This window comes from Eschrichtius robustus, chromosome 18, assembly GCF_028021215.1.
Source record: "Eschrichtius robustus isolate mEscRob2 chromosome 18, mEscRob2.pri, whole genome shotgun sequence".
Classification (NCBI taxonomy): domain Eukaryota; kingdom Metazoa; phylum Chordata; class Mammalia; order Artiodactyla; family Eschrichtiidae; genus Eschrichtius; species Eschrichtius robustus.
The window spans coordinates 63,659,240-63,682,012 of NC_090841.1; the positions used below are offsets into that span (position 1 = coordinate 63,659,240).

At 35.2% G+C, this 22,773-nt stretch overlaps 1 protein-coding gene across 1 annotated transcript in view; it reads left to right on the plus strand.

The window, feature by feature from the left end:
• Positions 1 to 22,773, plus strand: part of GPC5 (glypican 5) — a 1,364,332-nt gene that overhangs the window by 88,862 nt on the left and 1,252,697 nt on the right. The window lies entirely within an intron of this gene.

The following is a 22,773-nucleotide window of genomic DNA, read 5'->3' on the forward strand; positions in this document are numbered from 1 at the left end:
TAAGCAGCATATTTAAGTCAAGGCTTCTGATTCCCAAGTCCGTGCTCTTTCACTATATACCATTTTTTTCCCTTTGAAATAAATGTGTTACTCTTTAAAGATGAGTAATTATTTTATTAATTTAAATAGAGATTCATAAAAGTAATTCTGAACAAAACAGATGCATTTAAGATTGAGAGTGAAAAATACAGCAATGCTTTTGTTATCCCTCCAACCTCACCCTCTTTACTTAATGTTTAAGACCATTAATCTTGCTCTCTTGATTCTATGGGTTTTAGTAATGAGTTTCCCTGTTCTATTGCAGTGTAGTCTGCTTTCCCAATATTTTATCTTGATGTCTCTTGCTCATCCTATTAACAAGATACTGGGAGATATCACAAAATTGCATAAAATTCTGAAAGCCTGAAAGATCTATGTGCCAATAGGCTCTTTGAGTTTGTGGATAATATAGAGGCAAAGTAGTTAACAGAGAAATGAGTAAAATTTACTTCCATATGATGAAGTGGAAAACACTCTAAAACCAGAATGTTTGAGAAAGGCAAAAGATTTAAATCAAGTTATACAGAAAGAATGAATAAAATATTTTAAGCATATTTAAAATAAAAGTGCATAAATGTCAATATAAAGTTTAACATATAGTGGATTATCCATGGGTGACTTTTATTCATAACTTAGATGATAAAACATGATGTTCTGATGTGCTTATTACATTGACTGATATTTGTTTATTACAGCTATTATTCAAGTAAGAGTTTAAGTACTATTATAAAAGCAAAGTTTGCCCACTATAAGAAAAAAAAAAAAAAAAAGAATGGCAAATCCTTTTGTCCCTTAATTCCCACTTCCCAGTCCCAAGCTTGACATAGTATTTTGTTATATACATTCTTGTATATATCAAATATGCATATACTTGATTTTGAAATATGTGTATACTTGTGCTTAAGCACCCATATGTCAAAATGAAATTATGTTGTATGTGCTTTTCTGAAATTTTTCTGGTGTATGAAAAAAGGTTTAAAGTGAGATGAATACTGAAAATACTGAGAGTTTACTTAATTGGAAAAGACTGTCACTCTCTTTAAGATACTTTTCAGTCTTAAAACTTATTCTATGAGTCTAAAACAACATATATTTAAAGAAAGTAAATTTCTTAGACAATATCTTGAAAGAAAGAGATAGTAAAAATATAAGGTAAAGGATAAGTGACCTTTTCTTTCTTGTTATTAGATGTTTGGCATTTTTAAAGATTATTATCAGATGGTCAAGACTCCTCATATTTTCAAAATGGAGAAAATCGGGCTTAAAAAGAGTTGACATACAAAAAGAATCAGGGCTTTAGCTAATGACAAAACTCATTAGTTCAACAGTATGAATTAAATGTGAAAAATACTAATGCAAAATTAGACTGCATTCAGAGAAGTGAAGTTGGTAACAAGGGAAGATGTTATTTCCTAATCGTCTGTAACTGACAAAACGTGTCTGGTAGAAAATGGTCTGTCCATGAAGCCACCTTGTTAGATGAACATTGGCAGTTAGGGCTTACAAAAAGGAGGGCAGCCCTGATGACATTCTAGTGGAAAACTATACCACGTGAAAACAGATTGAAGGAATTCAGGGTGTTTAGTTTGTTAAATAAGTTTTTTTGGTATGGCTACAGACAAAATAAGGACAATGGAATTTAGAGAAAAGCAGGTTTAAACTCAATAGAAGGAGGGTAAGAACCATCACTTAATTGAGTGCCTACCCTGTGTCAGGTAACCTAAGGGATACGGTATGCATATAAGGTGGAGTTGAGACTGAGTTTTCAAAAAGATGGAGTAATCACCAAAATACCATTCAGACAACTGACTGGAAGAAATATATTTAACTCATTACTTCACGTCTCACTGTAAAAGAAATGTAAAAAGTATAAAATATTAAGGAATTAAATGTAAAAAATTCTATGTAAATACACAATTTGTATAGAATTACAGCTAGTCCCTAAATTAGGCCCATTTTAAAGATAAGGCAGCTGAGGATCTTGAAGGCTAAGTAATTTGCATTATAAGGTTAGAAAACATCAGGTTAACCCTGCTCTGACCCCAAAGCCCATATTCCAACTTCCATGATATGATCAATAACATAGCAATTAGCCCAATACAAAAGTGTTATAGGTAACCTAGTAAGATGGTGTAAGAGCTTTCCAAGCCTCGAGGATTGAGACAAAATCTGGAGTACCATCTAAGCTGTTGAAGTGATTCCAGAAGAAGTAAGGGATTGTGTGAGCTATCTCTAGTATTCCCTACAAGTCTAAAATATTATTGTTTTAATGCTCAAATAAATAAAGGTACAGTAAGTAGAACTTCTAAAGTATTTTATTATTAAAGTGAAACTTAAAAGCATGCAATGCTCAGAGCTATTAAAATGTACACACTACTCCCCACCAGACCTCACATGCAAACAAATTTCGGTTCAAAGTGATGACTGTCCCAATATATTTTGTCAAGTTGCTTCAACTAGGTCTTTAGAAGTGATCAAAAAGTGTTCATATTTTAAGAGATGAAATAGTGAGATATTCATATTTTCATAGGCATTCTCACAAAAAGTCTCACTGTTTAAGAAATTATGCTACAATACATATTCATGAAAGGTAGATGGTAGATGTGATTAATAACCTCATTTTAGAATCCCAGGAAAGTGATATTTTGAGACTGTGTTTTTCATATTACATGAGGATAACATTAATATAACACTAAATGCTCAAAAAAAACTTTGTGTTAAGATGTTTCTTGCTCAGATTTCTTTATTCTCTTTCCTAAAGTAACATTTTAATTCAAAGCCATATTTAATTACATGGGAACACTTAAAATTAGTCATGATCTGTTTTAGTATATTCATGTATTTGCCTTACATTGAGCATATAGCCAAATAATATTCATTTAATAATTAATGTATAATTTATAAGAATTTCTAGTACTTATATCAGCTATATCTAAAGAGGCTTGAGTACACAAGATTAACTCTGAATGTAAGATAAATTAATAATTTGGTTGCAGTATATATGATCCCATGTGGTGATAAATGTTATTATCTAAATAAGCCAAGATTATGTTCATCATTATCACTTGAAACGTCACCATTCCTATAAAATTTCTGATGATATTTTAAGTATTTACTTCTTAAAATTTTCCTCTGTTTGCATTCTCTTTTATATATAAAGTCTACTATATATACTTTTCTTATTGTTACTTCTCCATGGTATTAAATATTCTTTGGAAAAATGATATTTGATAGCTACAGAAGATTACACGTGTATTTTATTATAAAGTCATGCTCTTTCCAAGGCTGAATTATAAACACAGTACTTATAGCTATCATCTCTATTGTGCTTATTTTGTGCTGGGAGCTGCTCTAAGTCTTTAGAGATATCATCTTTAATCTGCAGAACAAATTCATAAGTATGTGCTGTTATTATCCCCATTATACAGATGTGAAAACCAAGATACAGGGAGGTTATATATGATTTGCCCCAAGTCATGCAGCTGGGAAGTTGTAGAGTCTGAATCTGAAACCAGGATGTCTGGTTTCAGAGTCCTAGCTGGTAACCATCATGCCTGGCATTTTGCCTTAAAATGTGAAGTGTGATAGACGTCTAGGGATGTACAATTTTTACCCATATCTTAGGTTTTGTTTTTTTTCTGAAAAAATTCTAAACTTTTATAAAGATCTTGACATGTATTGCCAAGTTGTTTTTCAGAAAGTTTGCATTAGTATATACCCTTTCAAGATTATTCCACAGATTCCATTTTCCTGTATCTCCTCTAGTAATAGATCTATCAATTTTCTTGTTAGTTTTCCGGAAAAAAATTCTACCAATTTGCATTTGTTGCTTACTTCGGAGGATATTAACTTTCCTAGCTGTTTTACTAGCTAACTATATTTCTTTTGTGAATTATTAGTTCATTCTATGTCATGTTTTCCCTATTGAGGTGTTAGTGATTGAAAAGGTTTATCTTCATCCTTTATTAGAATATTATATATTCTATGAATAGATATAATTTTTTTCTTTTGAGATTTTTTATAATGTACTGCTTTTATGCATAGAAAGGCTTTCTCTACCCTGGGATTAGCTATTTATTTCAGTATAATCCTTTTTAATATATTTATATTGATTTTTTAAAACAACATGTAACACTTTCATCCATTTAGGTTATATTTGAGTTTGTAGTAAGCCTCTTGTCTCAGAAGCATTTCCTTTATACTTTCTTTTATGATGTTACTTTTCTAATATATGAAATATATACATACAAACCACACACACACACAAACACACACACACACACACTCACTCATTCACACACCTGCTCATTTCTTTGCTATTTTATTTGCTTAGAATTCAGTATAACATAATGAAAAAGAAAAGGTCACCAGAGCCAGACTGCCTTTGTTCAAGCCCAGATCCAACGTTTATTAGCCACACTACTATTGCCTGTGTTTCATTCTCCTTATTTATTAAATTGAGATAATAGTACCCACCTAAAATGGTTCTTGCGAAGATTAATAAATTAATCTGTGGAAAGCACTTATAATGGTGACTAGCATATACTAAGTGGTATAGAAGTTATAGTAATTACTCATTGTGCTTAAATTCACAAGGTATATTATAGTTTTTTTTCCTTAAATTTTTGATGGATTATATTTGATTCAATTTACCAGTAAAACTATCTAGGTGTGCATTTGTGTGTGTGTGTGTGTGTGTGTGTGTGTGTGTGTATGTGTGTGTGTAATGTCTTTTAACCAAAAAAGCCATTTTAGTTTATTTAATGGATATATTATATTTTATATTTACTTCTCAGTAAATTTTGATAGTTTATGCTTTTCAAGGAATTCGCCATTTTGTCGAAGTTGTTGAGTATTTCCCACTTAATTGTTTATAACATTCCTTTATTAACCTTTAAGGTCTGCAGGATCTGTAGTAATACTACTTCTTTTATTTTTGATATTTGTAATTTCCCTATTTTCTCACTTTTTTCTTGATTGGTCTTGATTAATCTTGGAGTTCACTGATTATTTACTATCCTATAGCCACTTTGCTGGAGCCCATCATAGGAATTCTCATCTTCATATTGTGTGTGTGTGTTGTAGGATTTCTATTTGACTCTTTTTTTATTGTTTCCATTTCTCTGCTAAAATTCTCTATTTGTTCATGATTCTTATCTACCTTTTCCTCTAGATCCTTTGGCATGTTAGCCCCAGTTATTTTAAAATCCCTGTCTGATAGTTTCAACATCTGGGCCATCTCTAGTTTCAGTTTTGTTGCCTACTTTATGTCTCGACAGTGGGTCATTTTTTCTTGCCTCCAGTTTTTCTCATGAACCCCAAGGGGAAGTTTCTGGGAAAGAGCTGATGAATGGGTGTGTATTTCATACACACACACACACACACACACACAGTGGAATATCATTTAGCCGTTAAAAAAAAAAAAAAAAGAAATCCTGCCATTAGTGACAACGTGGATGAACTTGGAGGGCGTTATGCTAAGTGAAATAATCTGGACACAGAAAGACAAACACTGTGTGATTTCACTTATATGTGGAATCTAAAATAGTCAAGACATAGAAGCAGAGTAGAATAATGGTTGCCAGGGGCTGGGTGGAGGGGGGACTGGGGAGATGTTGGTCATAGACTTTCAGTTATGCAAAGTAAGTAATTGTTGGTGATTTATTGGTGATCTGTTGTACAGTCTAGTTCCTATGACTAAGTAGTGTATACTTAAAAACTTTACCAAGAAGGTAAATCATATGTTAAGTGCTCTTATCACAAAAGGAAAAGAAAACAAAGGTGGTGGGAGGAAACTTTTGGAGGTGATGGATAAGCTTGTGCCATTGAGAGTGATGATGGTTTCATGGGTGTAAACTTATCTCCAAACACATCATGTTGTATACATCGGATAGCTGCAGTTTTTGTATGTCAGTCATAAAGTGTGTTTAAAAATTGTGTGACAACATGCACTTAAATATAATTTTTTAAGTTCATTTTTTAAAATGAAAAACAATGAACATCATATTTAGAGTTACGTATTGATTCAGGTAAAGCTTTATATCTCATTTTAATAGATGGAGAGTTCAGATTCCTAAAGGGACAGTGGCATTCTTAGGCCACACAATGAGCAAATTGCAGATCTGCAAATAGTGCTCACACCGTCTGACTATAGTCTTGACACTTATCACACTGCATCGTGCTCCCACAAAATTTTATTAGCACTCTAATATCCTGGTGGTTGAGTTTGTAATATGGGATCTTTTAAAATGAGTTCATTAACTTTCATAACCTTTTCAGTGAAGCAGTTAAAATGGAATATTTTATTTTATTTTTTTCTGGAAGGGATTGACCTGTTGAAATTATCTTAGTGACTCATGTTCAAATATCGTATGTAACAGTGTCTTGTGGTAGATAAGTTATGTTCAATCAGTGTGCCCTGTATTTCCATCTACTCCTTATCCCTGCACCACTGGGAAGTAAAGAAAAGCTGAATCATGACCCCTCTCTTCCTCTATTCATTTGTGCATTTTTTACCTTAAATTAGCCATTTACATTTTTATGATATGGGAATTACATAGTCATCAAAGATAGGATAATATTGAGGATTTGTAGATGTGGCAGGTTGGTGTTTATCTGTGTAGCTAAATCTTCAATGATTTTCAAAGGAAGGTAATTCTTTTGTAATTGCAAACTGCTTTGGGGTAAAACTCTAGAGTACATAAGGTTGAAAAGAGAAAGAAGTTCCAAGGAAAAGGGAACTTATCCAATAAAATCAGTGAGTAGGGACATCTCTGGTGGCGCAGTGGTTAAGAATCTGCCTGCCAGTGCAGGGGACACGGGTTTGAGCCCTGGTCCGGGAAGATCCCACATGCCACGGAGCAACTAAGCCCGTGAGCCACAACTACTGAGCCTGTGCTCTAGAGCCCGTGAGCCACAACTACTGAGCCCATGTGCCACAACTACTGAAGCCCACGTGCCTAGAGCCCATGCTCTGCAACAAGAGAAGCCACCGCACTGAGAAGCCCACGCACCGCAATGAGTAGCCCCCGCTCACCGCAACTAGAGAAATCCCGCGCAGCAACAAAGACCCAATGCAGCCAAATATAAATAAATACATTTATTTAAAAAAAAAAGAATCAGTGAGTAGAGAATTTGTCAGAATCTAATGTAATCAGATCAGGAAAATTTGGGGATCTGGAAGCACAGTAATAGAGATTGCTAGGGACAGACAGGATGAGTTGACTGGCTAGGGATGGGCCAGAGGAAGCTAGAGGTTTGATCACACATTCCAGACACACTGGCAAGAGTGGAACCAATAAGAACAACATTTTATATAATAGACTCTCAGCTTCCAGAAATCTTTACTGTCACAATTGTTATAGGGTGAAATACAAATGGATTTTCCAAATGTTAAATAAATTCATGAAAAATAAAAAGGCCCATAGTGGTGTAAATGATGACTAAATACATTATGTGGATTACCTGCATTAACAAATATTTTAATAAGAGAATGTTACCTGTGTGATGGTTAATTTTATGTGTCAACTTGGCTTGTCTCTGGTACCCAGATGTTTGGTTAACCATCAGTCTAGGTGTTGTTGTGAAACTATTTTAAAAATACGATTAACATTTAAATCCATAGAGTTTGAGTAAAACAGATTACTTGCCACAATGTGGGTAGGCCTCATCCAGTCAGCTGAAGGCCTTGAGAGAGAAAGAAAGACTGAGGTCCCCTGAGGAACTGGGAAGTCTGCCTCTAGACTGCCTTGGGGCTTATGCCTGCAGCACCCACACTTCTCTGGCTACACAATCTGCAGCCCTGTCCTGAGGACTACAGACACGTCACCCTCACAACTGTGTGAGCCAGTTCTATAGTACAAATCTCTCTCTCTGTGTTATGTGTATATAGCCTATTGGTTCTGTTTCTCTGGGGAACCTTGACTAATACAATACGGATAGCTTATTTTTAAACAGTAATAAAATAAACCTGTCACTGCTTGTTATTTTAGGGTTGTTTAACAGATATACTACAAATTTGTGATTTTCTGTAGAAATGATGATTTGTTATTTTTGGTAACTATCAAAGTTATAACCAAAAATCATTATAATTTAATGATTGGTTATTTGGGCATTTTAATTAGTTTTTTAAAAATTAATTAATTACTTTATTTTTACTTATTTTTTTAAAACATCTTTATTGGAGTATAATTGCTTTACAATGGTGTGTTATACAGTCTAATTTTAAATTCTAGTAGTTATGTTTATATGTAATAAAAGATAATTCTTTAATTGATACTCTTGTGAAGATTTAAAACAAGGCCCCAAACTGAACTGTAACGATGATTAGATTATCCTTTGGCACCTGGAACAAGACCAAACCACTTCTTTACATTTGGCATCTACCCTGCTGTTTCTCTTTTATTTTTCTTCATGTGAGAATAAACAAGAGAGGTTTGGTTTCTAGAGTTGTCGGTTTGGCAGTGTTTCATGAAAACTGAAACCAGTTCAGGAAAATTAATGTAATACCCGGTCTTAACACAATGCAAACCTCAGTGAGGCTCCTCTGCTTTTCATTTCGGTTCCACAATATTCGAGGTTGTTCTAGGAATTGAACCTGAAGCAACTTCTGGAATGTGAAAGAGAAATATAAGCATATGCCAAAGAATACTGCCAGTGCCTTTTTATACCAAGAGCTTAGTTAGATGTAAGTGACATCATAGGGAGAGAGAAATCCTCTTTCTCTCTCTCCCTCCCTCCTCTGTCAGCAAAGAGTGCCTCTCGTATACTTTTGTCCATAACACTGACGTTTAACTTTAAAAACCTGTGTGGGGGCTTCCCTCGTGGCGCTTCCCTGGTTGAGAATCTGCCTGCCGATGCAGGGGACACGGGTTCGAGCCCTGGTCTGGGAAGATCCCACATACCACGGAGCAACTAAGCCCGTGAGCCACAACTACGGAGCCTGCGCGTCTGGAGCCTGTGCTCCGCAACAAGAGAGGCCGCGATAGTGAGAGGCCCGCGCATTGCGATGAAGAGTGGCCCCTGCTTGCCGCAACTAGAGAAAGCCCTCGCACAGAAACGAAGACCCAACACAGCCCAAAAAATAAATAAATAAATAAAATTAAAAAAAAATATGTTAAAAAAAAAAAACCTGTGTGGTTTCAATACAAATCAAATATAGATTTCCTCTATAACTGTGCCTTCTCCTGTCAATGACATATGACCTTTTTTGTTGTAGACTAAAAGAAATGTCAAATAAGGATCACACAGTTTAAAAATTTAAGGGAAACTACAAATAGAGGCAATCTTTGAACATTAAACAATCTGTAAAATGAACTGTTAAAGGAATAGTTTCTCAGGTCCTTTAAAATTCATATCCCCTTTCTCAGCACCAGCATTTTGCCAATGAGAAAACTAAGGCTCAGGTTTTACAGTGTGTTAGTCACACAGCTGGGATTAGAACCCCTACAGCTTTGGAATCTTGCTTAAACACCTTGTCTTTGATGCCTCACAGCTGAAATTCTCAATTTAAAGACATTCCCTGGAATAGTTTGTTTCTTTATGCTACCACTTAATTGGGGGTGGTGTCATTTTTTAATTGATGTATTGTGGTCACAATTAGCATTAAGATATCAAAATTTCATTTCAGCAAATGAAGAGAACTTACCTATAAAACGAAAATAAATCGGATCAGTCCAGGAAGCTTTTAATAAAAAATAAATTTCTAAAAGAAAAAAAAAATTATAATAATAATAATAAATTTCTATAGCTCCCAACCAAACTAATTTCTAGAATATGTAGACTACCTTATTTTTCAAAGGGAAATATTGCTAATTATATTTTGTTTATACACTGTCTAAGGGCTTATTTTCTTTAGATTATTTTGCCTACTTTCTGCTTTACTTCCTCCTGGGCTACACTAGGGAAGAGTTAGTTCTTTGGGCCTCACATAGGTATTGCTTGCTCACTGCTACAGCCAAGAATCAGCCATTGCGGCTAGCTCACAGGCCTGAGGACTAGTCTCAGTTTTTAGAGGCAAGAACCTATATTCAGGGCTTCCCTGGTGGCGCAGTGGTTGGGAGTCTGCCTGCTAATGCAGGGGACACGGGTTCGAGCCCTGGTCTGGGAGGATCCCACATGCCGCGGAGCAACTGGGCCCGTGAGCCACAACTACTGAGCCTGCGCGTCTGGAGCCTGTGCTCCGCAACAAGAGAGGCCACGATAGTGAGAGGCCCGCGCACCGCAATGAAGAGTGGCCCCCGCTTGCCGCAACTAGAGAAAGCCCTCGCGCAGAAACGAAGACCCAACACAGCCAAAAATAAAAATTAATTAATTAATTAAAGTTATTAAAAAAAAATAATTAGTAGCCTTTATTTAAAAAAAAAAAAAAAAAAAAGAACCTATATTCATCCTGTCCTGAACGCATTGGCTTACCATGGTATCTTATACTTAGTAAGAGTCAAATATGTAAATGACTGTTTGTTTAGTTAAATACCTGTCCCCATTTTCTTTAAAAAAAATGTCAAAGCAATGGAGATGACATGCAAGTCCACCACATTACTTATTTATCTTTAAAAAATTCACTCTTGTATTATTGATGAAAAGATGTAGTTTTACTGTTGCTGTCAAAGTCCGGTGTGCAGATGCAGATTCTGAAGCTCTGAAGCATAGTACATAGAATGTCAGAAACATATGTATTAATATTTATGTGTATAATTAACATCATCTTTGCAGCCTTCTCTCCCTTCTTTTACGTGTACAGCTTGTTTGTGTATCCAAAGGAGCTATATTTCTTTCACTTGGAAATAAAAAGTCCATGGATTTAAAGGGATTTTACTTTTTCCCCTCAGAAACATTAATATTCTATCAGTGAATATTCTTTCTAGAGCACCTTGAAAGATTTAGTAAAGATAATTGTGCAATCAATAAAACACTTAAAGGGTGTTGTTCATATGTTAATGTTTTACATGCCTTAATGAATTTCAAATGTTATTTGGTACTGAATATTAAAATCCACTGGGAGTATATACCATTCTTCAAGTTATATATAACTTTGGGAGCTTATCAAATTAACTATATTAAATTTTAGCATCAGCAAAACCAGTACGTCTGAAACTGGCTTGATTTCTGCCTTATTTTTTAAAATTGTGGTTATTACAGAACTGCAAACTTGAGAAATAATGTTATTATTTACGTTTTATACACTACCTTTCTCTGAAAGTTCTCTGTGGCATTTTTACTGAGATATGGGATGAAGTGAGTAAGGTTACTGCAGTGGTTAGCGTGGAAAGGAGCAATGGCATGTGTGCTCAGAAGTTTAGTTATTCAGTTGGTGTTGTCTGAATTTGCTCTCAGTGTATGAGCTACTTTTGATTCAATATGAATAGAGCTCTGGGTCCATTTTTCACTTCACTGCAGTTACTGTAGAGTTTCTCTAACAATCATGTGGCACTTAGAAGTTAACACAATTGTACCTTCAATCAGCAATTTAGGTAAGGGAAAGTAAACAATATATATATATGGCTTACAATCTTTATTACATTAAATGACCTAACCTATTTTGGGGACCAGGAAAAGGGGAACACCAAACATATGTCCTCTATACCACAAGATGCAAAACGTTGAATTTATATAGCAAGAAGTAGGGTCTTCTACAGAGGAAGTAATTAGCTAAGAAGATAGATTGGGGGTTGAGTACATAGTGATGATGAAATGGGAGGATGAGCTGGAAAATTATTTCCCCAGTTCACATGAAAAGGTATGGCCCTTCTAAAATTTTGATTTAGAGATTCAAAATACTATGTGAATTCATTCATTTGGAGTAGGAGATGGAGTGGGATGGGGGAAAGAAGATTTTTATACATACCTATGTGAGATACGCTTCTGAGGCATCTTTTAATACTGTATCTAAAATAGTCATTAGTTTTCCCAACATTTATTAAACTCTCTTGGGTATACTCTGCTAGACATTGGGAACAGAAAGATGAATTTGATTTGCCCTGAGTTGAAGAAGCTTGCTACTTTCAAGGAGAGTGGTGAGACAAGAGATAATCATAATCTCACGTGATAGAATGCCAGCATGAGTATTGGTGTGTTGAAATACAGAGAAGGCAACGCTCATTTCTTCCAACATAAAGGAAAATGGGAATCAGAAATGTAATATCGTCTCAGACGCTGGTTAGAAGAAGCTAGATTCAAAGATTTAGAGCCCAGAGACCTAGGTTTTATTTTTGCCTATATCTTAGCTTTATATGATTGACAAGGAATTTTGCCTTTTTAAAGGGGACTGAAAACTTGTCAGATGAAAACAAGTCTTGATGTCAGTGGCTATGACACTTGGCATTTTCATAGTTGCTTTTCTTTGCTTGATGTGAGGATTTTGAGAATAATGAATCAAAGCTGGTTTTATTATCATTATATTTTAGGTATAAAATATCAATGTAATTAGTATACAGAGCGTGAAACTGCTTTTTGGTTCACAGACTGAGACATTTTGTTTTGGTTATCCATGTTTAACTTGTCAGCCAGCTTAGACATTTTTATATTTTTTTATTTTATTCATGCCTATCCTGCTTTTCTTAACCATTGAGCTTCATGTTAATTAAAATTACTTTTAAAGTTACTTTAAAAGTAACGTATTAAGATGTATACATTATTTGATTTTTCTGTTTTACCAAATTTATCTCAAAGGGAAAATACAGAAGAGGAAGTAAAATCATTAAAAGCACAAGCTTTGGGATGATACCCAGATTGAAGCTGCGGCTGCCTTAATTTCTAGCTTTGTGCTTTGAGAAAATTCATGTCTCTGTGCTTCAGTTTTTTAATTTTGTAAAATGGAATACTGGTTGTTAAAGGAGAATCAAGGTAATGTTTGCCATGTCCATCAAAAGTAATCATGCAGCTAGTTTTAATGACAGCAACAATAATAGCAGCATTGTTAACTTAGATAGATAGATAGATAGATAGATAGATAGATAGATGATAGAAGGTCTGAAAGATGTAGAGGGTAGTTTTTCCAGGTGTTAAAAAAATATACTCTTTATTCTGATTTCTCCCCATAGTAACCAGGGTCCTGGTGATTTTCCATTGGAGATTTAGGCTGTGGAACAAGATCCTGGCTACTCCACTTTTATTGTCTTCTACTATGACCTCATGTTTCTGAGTCCCAGGTATGTCTGAGCAGGGGCTTCGGCTCCTGGCTCTGCATCCTTGACCTGGGTCCTGCTATAAATGTTAAATTTGCCTCCATCTTTTTCCTCACCCTAGTTAGGGGCACTGATAGAGACACAGTGAGCAGGAATTTTGTGAGCAGGGTGATGTCATCTTGGCAGCTTGAAATCAGCCAGGGTGGGAATATTTACACCATGATCGGCAGATGCTATAAATCAGGGCTTTCCTGTTTCCCAGAATTGGTTTGACCTCTAGTGTAGGACCTCTGACATCAGTATTCTAACATTTTGGGCTGGGGTAGTAGTACATGCATAATATGCCTTCCTCATTTTAAAAAGAAAAATTCCATAAAAGTCCTAAATTTTTCTCTGGTGATTTCACCTTTAGCTTTATCGGCCGCTTCCATGGCAAAGAGCCACCATCCTTTTTTATATCTCTTCTTCCTATTTGATAACAGACTGAGTGCACGCTGGCATCTGTGAAATCCTGTGCGTTTAATTTACTACAGCCCAAATCAGACCATGATTGTTATAGTCACCAAGGACGTGAGTCACCAAGGGAGCAAGGTATTGGAATATTTAGATTGCTTTTTTTAAGTAAAGGTAAACTTTGCAGCAAAGATTTCATTTCACTCATATGAAAATGTTTAAAGTTTATGAATATAACTTCAAAATAGGCCATATACTGATTTCTGCTAATTGATCTTGTTAGCTCTTATTTTGAGCATAATGTTGGACAGTTCTTTGGAACCATGGTATAGATAGGTCTTTAAGAGATTCTAGTTTGTGGATTATCATTCCGACAGTAGCTCCTTCTTTCTGCTGATATTTAATTTCCCAAATTGTCTACATTTAGGGAGCTATTGTAGAACATTTATCTTTGGTTCTTCAGTGACTGCTCCAGCTCTGAAGAATGCCCCTGGAAGAGTGGTCTGACTGAGGTAAGCTTCACTATATCTTTGAGTCATGATGATTTGATTTAGAGCTTAAATGTAGTTGTAGCACATTATATTTTAAGTCTTATTTTGTGGTATTGAAGTTTGCACAAAAATGATTTACAAATAGTGGTCCCTTGTATCACTCTAAGACAGCTTGATACTTATTGAATAGCTTCACTTATCCACTTCACTGAAACCTTGAAATGACTTTATAGAAATCATCTTGAATGAAGCAAAGATCATAGGATTTTCTTTTTCCCACAAAAGTTCAGTGCTAACCTAATGACTTTCTCTGAGCTACTTGGCGGGGGAGGGAACTGGCTATTGGAAAATAATTCTTGTTCTCTCTTTTAAAACTCACAAAGGCATGGTACTTGTTAGTGTAAGTGTTGAAAGCTGTTACCCTAGGCTCCTTTAGGAACTCATCCTTCCCTTGTGGAAGAAAACAGAGGGGGATGTGTCATTACTTGGTACACTTGTAAAATGTTAGAAGACAGATGTCTTTATACTCAGTCCTTATTCAAAGCATAGCTGTGTTTATGTACTTCTCTTTCTCTTTGTTCACTATACAAAAGTAGCAGCTTGAATAGAAGCTGTGCAGAGTGTACTCTGAATAGGAGCTGGTATGTGTGATTAAACTTTAGAGGGTAAATACCTTGGATCAGACCTTTCATTTTTACTCAGTTTCTCTATACTTCGTCATTCAACTTGACGTTTTCTTGTACTTCCAGATTGGGGATGGTGGCGGAAACATTTTGTCTCATTCTTTCCATGAGTGTCTTAGAAAGACTTTTTCACTAATGAGACTGAATGTGTTACTTGCAGCAGCAGGATTTTGTCACAAAAACATTTTTGTGGGGATCCAGCTAACTGCGTTTTTCTAATCTATTCAAGCAGTTATTGAGCATTTAATGATTTGGCATGGGAATTAGGTAAGTGATTGTAAGACACTCAATTAACTCCTTACTGGAAAAAATAAAGAGGGGCAGATCAAGGAAATTGACACTTGAGTGAAGAGTTTCATATGATTTTGACCAAAAATCCTGAATATTCATTTTATACAAGCTATTATTAAAACTCTGCCTGAGAACAATTAAATTGCAAATGGTCTTGAAAGGGTAATAATTCAGCATTTATATAATCCAGATGCAGGAAGATGCTCCAAGTTCAACCAACCAGATGATTCTAAATGGAGACAAGTACCAAACTGACTTAAGGTTGAAAGTATATGAATTGTGTTGCTAATTGCATCTTCCATCTAATTGATTCAAGTACTTATCTTCGTTTTTTGTCAATAAAGTTTCTAATGATTAGAAACTTGAAAGTCTTTGTGTCCCATGGAACTTTGTGTATTCATTTACATCAGTTTTTTGTCCATTTGTTTCAACTGCATTATGAGTCATTTTACGCTTTGATAAAATTAGTAGGTAAGAAAAAAGAAATTATAGAATGGCACTCCTTACTAAAAGATTGATAATATAATGGAGAAGAACAGAAAAAAAAGTGTGTGTGTGTGTGTGTGTATATATATATATATATATATATATATATATGATTAATAAATTACTAATGGAGAAGGGAAATTGAAGAGTGTGGTTAGTCAGAATAACTCACATATTCTGGAAGACAAGAAATTATAAGAATCCAGAGTTAGATGGTTAGTCTGTGAATGTATTGGAAAGATGAAGATCCTTGAACTTTGATTTGAAGCTTGGGAGGGGAGAAGAGAACCATATAGGCAGATTTAAAAGCAGGAATGGGTATGGTGAATGCAGGGAAGAGCTAGACAGGGGCTGGCTGTGAGGTGAGAGTAGCCAGGTGATTTCTCTAAGACACTGTGCTTCCCGAGTCCTTCTTGTTCTTTCCAGTTTATTTCTGGTGATTTTCAAAGAACTGTTATAATCATCAGGCTGGAGAAAATTAGCTGAAGGGCTGGAATTATCATTAATAGCTCTGTTTTTATTTTCTCTGTGGGTCAGCTTATATTCTGGAATAAAAAACCCACATAGTAATCTGTAATTAAAAGTGCCCTTAGTTCCCATCTGTGAACTACAGTTTGGGGCTATATGAGGAAACAAGACAATCTCAGACTTTGACCTTGTGGAACAAACAGTTGTGGGGAAGACATATTAAACAGTGGTAAAGAATGCTATGCAAGAGAACTTACAGAGGGTCTGGGAGCATGATAAAAGGGTAACTGACTAACATGGTCAGCAAAGACCTCCCCAAGGAAGCAAAACTTAAACAGGTCTATGAATGCAATTGAGTAACCTCCATAAATCTTTTACCAAGCACCTGCTTAGTAGAGTAGATATTAATTTAGAGGTGATTAGGGACTTGAATCATGTATGTGATTCTGAAATCAAAGATTTAGAGCCCCCTAAAACGTATTCCTTCCAATTCTGAATCTAAGAGTTGACATCTAGAATAGTGCAGCTAATGAAAATGGGCATAAGGGATATTTCAGATGAAATATTCTCTGTGCTTTATTATTTTTAATGAAATAAGCAGCTTTTTTTTTTTTTTTTTAAAGCTGCTCTCCTCTGAGAATTTGCACTGAAGCACAATAATACAGTTACTTTTGTGTGAAAAAGAGTAGTCTGCCCTGCTGAGAGCACAAAGCAGCTTTTATCCTGAGAAGCCATTATAGATTATATATTGCTCACCTAATGTTGCGATCCTTCATGATTATATATTATGATTTAAGTATAAATTCACTGTGGAAGGACAGAAATTATTTTCGATTATTAAAGTTGAAAACCCAACTTGGCATGTTCCTTTTCTCTCCCTTATTCTCTCCCTCTCTCATTATTGATAGAAACCCTGTGTATATACACTTACATACACACATATAGTAACAATAAGCTTATGATGTAATTCCATATTTGTGTACATTTTTCCACATATTGTTTTATCTTTGCTGTTCACTGCCTGTGCAAACCTTGGCAAGTTAAACTGTTGATACCTCAGTTTTCACATCTGTAAAATGGAGACTAAATGACTTAACAACAACGTAAAGTACTTTGAGTGGAGCTGGCATGTATTTAGAATTCAAGAAATGTTAGCTGTTATTATGGGAGTCCATGCTGAGAGAGTTGATTTTGTTGAAAATCAAATTGCTAAAATTGAGCACTCTTTGTATTAGAACCAATCATCATAGAGAAAAGAATGATGGTTTAGTAGAGAATTATTGAGGGGATTTGCAAATGACGTGTAACTCACTGCAGTTATATCATTTGGAATCTGGAGGGTTGTGTCATGTTTAATTCTTCCACCAACCTCATTACCCCTTCTAATAAATCACTGAGTCCTGGCGATTGTACTTCCTCAATTTCTCTGCAGTCCTATTTTTCTCCATGCCTCAGTCTGAACCACCATCATTTCTTGGCTTGGTCATTGCTTTATCCTCTAGACTCTTACAGCCATACCTGGCTTCCATTATTCTTCATAGTATACCCAGGATGCTCTTTTACAAATGCAGTTCTAAGTATATTCAACCCACTATTAAATCTGCTCTGTTTAAACCCACCCAATGGCCTTCCATTGCCTTTAAGAGCAAATCCAAAATCCTTTAACTGGCTTATAAAGATTCTGTGAGCTCTTGCAAACCACTTCTTGTTTCTCAGACTTCATTTTTATCTCTAACCTCTCCTGTCTGTTCTCAGTGTCTCAAGTTTATCACATTTCTCATGCCCCAGGAACATTGCATCTATTAATTTCTGTCTGGAATTTTCTCTCATGCTCCTCTGGCAGAGGTTACTTATGATTTAGGGCTCAGTTTAAACATCACCCTTTCATCAGAGAGCTCATTTCTGACCATCCTAGATATGATTAATTCACCTTGCATTTTGTACCCTAAACCTTAATTTTTGTGAGTTTTTAAGTGTTACAAGTTTTATAAGTTTTTATGAGATAGCAGGTCCTGTTATCTTGTGTTGTATTAGGAGGACCAAGGAATGTGTCATGTAGATAATTATGTTCAATTGCCTTTTCCTCTTGTCTGCCAGGAGAGTAAGTGATGATTTAATACATTCTGTTTATGTCTTCCAACCATAAGACTAACGAGACTGTTATATACCCACTAAATCATTTATTTATTGATGTGGATAATTTAAAATGATTACTAAATTCTTGTTGAGTACCCAGTCCCGTGCGACACAGTGATGATCAAGAAAGAGACACAGCCTCTCTCCTCAGGAAGCCCATATTTTAATGGGAAGTCGGGCAGTTAAACAAATAGTGATGATTATTGGACATACCTGAAATATCAGGGAAATGCAGGGGTCTCTGGAGCTGCTTGACAGAAGGGAGTGGGCAGATTCCATCTACAGGCTTACTGAATAAGTGGTAAGAGGGAGGCTATCAAAATCAGACATATCTGAATGTGGATACTTACTCTGCTTGCTACCTCTGTGATTGTGGAAAAGCTACTTAAACTCTAAGCTGCAATATCCATCTATAAAATGGAGAGCTTACTGTTTTCCTCAAGGCATTGGTGTGAGAATAAAATAAGATAATGCATGTAAATCATCTATCACAGTATTAAGCATGTAGAAAGTTCATGGTTGCTGATATTATTTTCTTGAATCATGAATATTTTTATATTTGATTAACTACTTTAAAAACATTTTAATGGCTGCATAATGTCGTTATAGAAGTTGGCTACCATTTGCATTTTAATTTCTCCAATTAAATATTTCCCTTTTTTGTATTATTACAAAAAATACTTTGCTAAATTTTCTTGAATAGGATGTTGCATTAAGGACATTTGAAAATTTGGCCCTCCATGAAAACAAGAAAATATCCGGCAAAAATTGTCAGAATCAAAATTTTCATAATTCTGGAAGTTAGCCAAAGGTTTGCAGCAACCCGGGGAGATTTCTTCAAGAAATGTTACTGAATCTCGATAAGAACAGTGAACTTTGTTGTATTTTAACTTTCTTAGTCTCATCCCCTGCTCTCTGGCTCACATTTGCGGTTTTGAAGGTAGCAGAACAAAGCTAGGGCTCTTTCAAAGTCTCATTCCCAAATAGTTATTATTTGATTTGTTTTTTGGTTCCCTGGAAGACACCCCTGGAAACATTGTCTTTCACCTGAAGTTTCTTGTTACAGCCTGGAGGCTGGAAGTTGAAATCCAGGTGTCAGCAGGGTTGGTTCCTTCAAGGCCTGTGAGGGAAGGATCTGCTCCCGGCCTCTCTGTTTGGCTTGTAGGTGACCGTCTTCCTCTGTTTCTTCACATCCGTTTCCCTCTATGTGCGTCTGTGTTTAGTTTTCACTTCTTTTAAGCACACCAGTCGTACTGGATTAGAGCTCACTCTAAAGACCTCATTTTAACTTGATTACCTCTAGCACTAAAAGGAAAGGACCTTATTTCCCATTGATCAAAATCTGTGTCTTGCTCATTATTCTAGATGTGGGCAATTCCTTTTCTTGAAGTATCTACTCATATGGACTGGCCACCTAACTTAGGTCATACTCCCACCCTGGAGCCACGGGTGGGGTCTGCTGACGTAGACACGTTCATAGAGAGTTGGAGAGGATGTTCCCAGAGGGTGGATACAGAGCAGTGACAAAACTGAAAACAAAAAAGAAAAGAAAAGAGAGAAAACAGGACACTAAGAAATGATGATGTGTACTTTATAATAGTAAAGGATACAATCCATAATGAATATCTAGTAGTACAGAATGTGCCAAATAGCAGCATCATACATGTAGCAATAAATTAAGTTAAAATATAATAGAAATAAAGATTAAAAAGTAAAGGTAAAAACAATAGAAGTAGAAAACTGATGAGTTGTGGAACTATTACATAATTCTGAGAGCATAATGGAAAATCTGGAAACATTTGCTTTAAAATCAGAAATAAGACATCTTTGTTATGTATTATATACCTCCAGTTAATGTTTACATGGAGGCACTAATTAATACAATAAGACAACAAAAATGTAAACATGTATTATGTTATTTGCTGGAAAAAATGTTACACGAAGCTATATAACTGAAACCAAGATAATCCTCTGTTCTTTATTAAATGGTACTAGGACTAAGCAAAAGTAACTTAGCCGCACCTTCCAAGAAATTATACGCTACTGGAAGAAAGACTGTGAAACAGCCAAACAGTTTACTTATCAAAGCTAACAGCTTGCCTCTGACGATTCCCTTCAAGATCCTTTCCCTGTTAGTTCACCAATCTAAATAAACTCTGCCCACTCCCAAACACTTTGCAACTTTTTTTTTTTTTTTTTTTTACATATATCCCCTCTTTTTTAGATTTCCTTCCCATTTAGGTCACCACAGAGCACTGAGTACAGTATCCTGTGCTATACAGTGGGTTCTCATTAGTTATCTATTTTATACATAGTAGTGTGTATATGTCAGTCCCAATCTCCCAATTCATCCCAGCCCCCTGCCCCCCTTGGTGACCATAAGTTTGTTCTCTACATCTGTGACTCTATTTCTGCTTTGCAAATAAGTTCATGTCTACCATTTTTCTAGATTCCACATATAAGCGATATTATACAATATTTGTTTTTCTCTTTCCGACCAACAGTGTAGGAGGGTTCCCTTTTCTCCACACCCTTTCCAGCATTTATTGTTTGTAGAATTTTTGATGATGCCCATTCTGACTGGTGTGAGATGATACCTCATTGTAGTTTCTATTTGAATTTCTCTAATAATTGGTGATGTTGAGCATCTTTTCATGTGTTTGTTGGCCATCTAAGAAGACGTACAGATGGGCAACACTTCACAACTTTATAAGACCTACCTTAAAGTCACCACATTTCCTGAAGGTTGTTCAACTGGGATGTATTTTTTAAAGGTTCTTCATATATAATGGGAAATTCTTTAATTTTTGTGTGTGAATGCCTGTAATCAAATCAGTGTTGAGTATTATTACTACTTAAAGCACATCTGCTAATTCAAATGATGAAACTGTTATATACCTATTATTGAAATTGAGTTGCTTATTAATAAATTCGAATATTGTTTTAATTTGTTGCTATATAGATTTAAAAAAATAAACTTATTTATTTATTTTGGCCGTGTTGGGTCTTCATTGCTGCATGCGGGCTTTCTCTAGTTGCAGCGAGAGGGTGCTAGTCTTCGTTGAGGTGCGCAGGTGGCTTTTCTCATTGTGGAGCACGGACTTTAGGCACGTGGGTTTCAGTAGTTGTGGCACGCGGTCCCTAGAGCGCGGGCTCAGTAGTTGTGGCACACGGGCTCAGTAATTGTGGCATGCGGGCCCTAGAGCGCGGGCTCAGTAGTTGTGGCGCATGGGCTTAGTTGCTCCGCGGCATGTGGGATCTTCCCGGACCAGGGCTTGAACCCATGTCCCTGCATTGGCAGGCGGATTCTTAACCACTGCGCCACCAGGGAAGTCTGCTATATATATTTTTATTCTTAAGTTTTGTATTTATGTAACTTGCCCATTTTATTCCTAATGTGTGAAGTTTTTTTCTTATTCATTTACTGTTTAGATGGTGAGAATATCAAAAACATTAATTTTTTTGGCCAATGGTTTTCCCTGGTTGTTTTCTCTCTGATAGTTTAAAATAATTCCTGTCTTTTGCACGGACTTGTAATGCTTCATTTATTATAAACTATAATAAATGTCAGAGCAGTCTATTATATTCCTAATCAATTGTATGCCCATACCACACTGTTTTAATATATATTACATTTTAATATCTGGTGGGAAGATATTGCTACATTTCTTTCCCATCTTTTAAAGATGTGTTTTCACCTATTTATTCTTCAACATAAATGTTAGAATTGTATAGTTATGTTCCCAAAGAAAAACAGGGACAAATCTCACTGATAGTTTGTTAAACTGATATGTTATTAATAGAAGAGTTAAATTTTGTAGATCTAATGAAATCCCACATTAAAATTAATGGCAAATAATGATAATTATATATCATATTTTCAAAAAATTACAGTTCTTATATTTATTGTTTGTGTTAATACACTGTATGGAACTTCTATCTTAATAATATAAAGCAACGGTAACATACACCCTTCTGTTATTTCTGAATTTAACAGGCAAGATTCCAGTGTTTTACTCTTTTTTAATAAATACTGTAAGTTTGAGATAGATTTTCTTTATTTTATCTTATTCTAGTTTCCTGTGAGATTTTATCATGAATACAGGCGAATATTATCAAATATTGTGTCTTTTTCTTTGACCTCTAATACAATGTATTTGTATTATTAAGTAATTTATTATTAAACCCATCTTAATTTTCTAACATTAATCTTTATTTCACGGTGGTGCATTCTTTCCATAGATTGCTGAAAAAACTTCATCTGTATTCTTATATGAGATTGGGTTTTATTCTCCTTTTTTAAATGCTATCTTTGTCCACTTTTATGTATGAGTTAAATGCATTAGGCTATAGTAGCGATTTCTCTCATAGTACTGAAACAGAATAATCCAGACCCCTCTTACCTCTACCTATATGTAGAATATAGGAAATGTGAAATCACAAAGAGGTTCCCTTAAGAAAAGAATTAACTATTTATTAAAAGAAACTGTGAGGCAAATCTCTTGCCTCTTAAAGTCTGTTCTGCTATCATACATGTTTCTGAAATGAGAATTATCTATTACATAGTTGGTGAAAAGGTAAAATATGTCAGCATAATGTCAA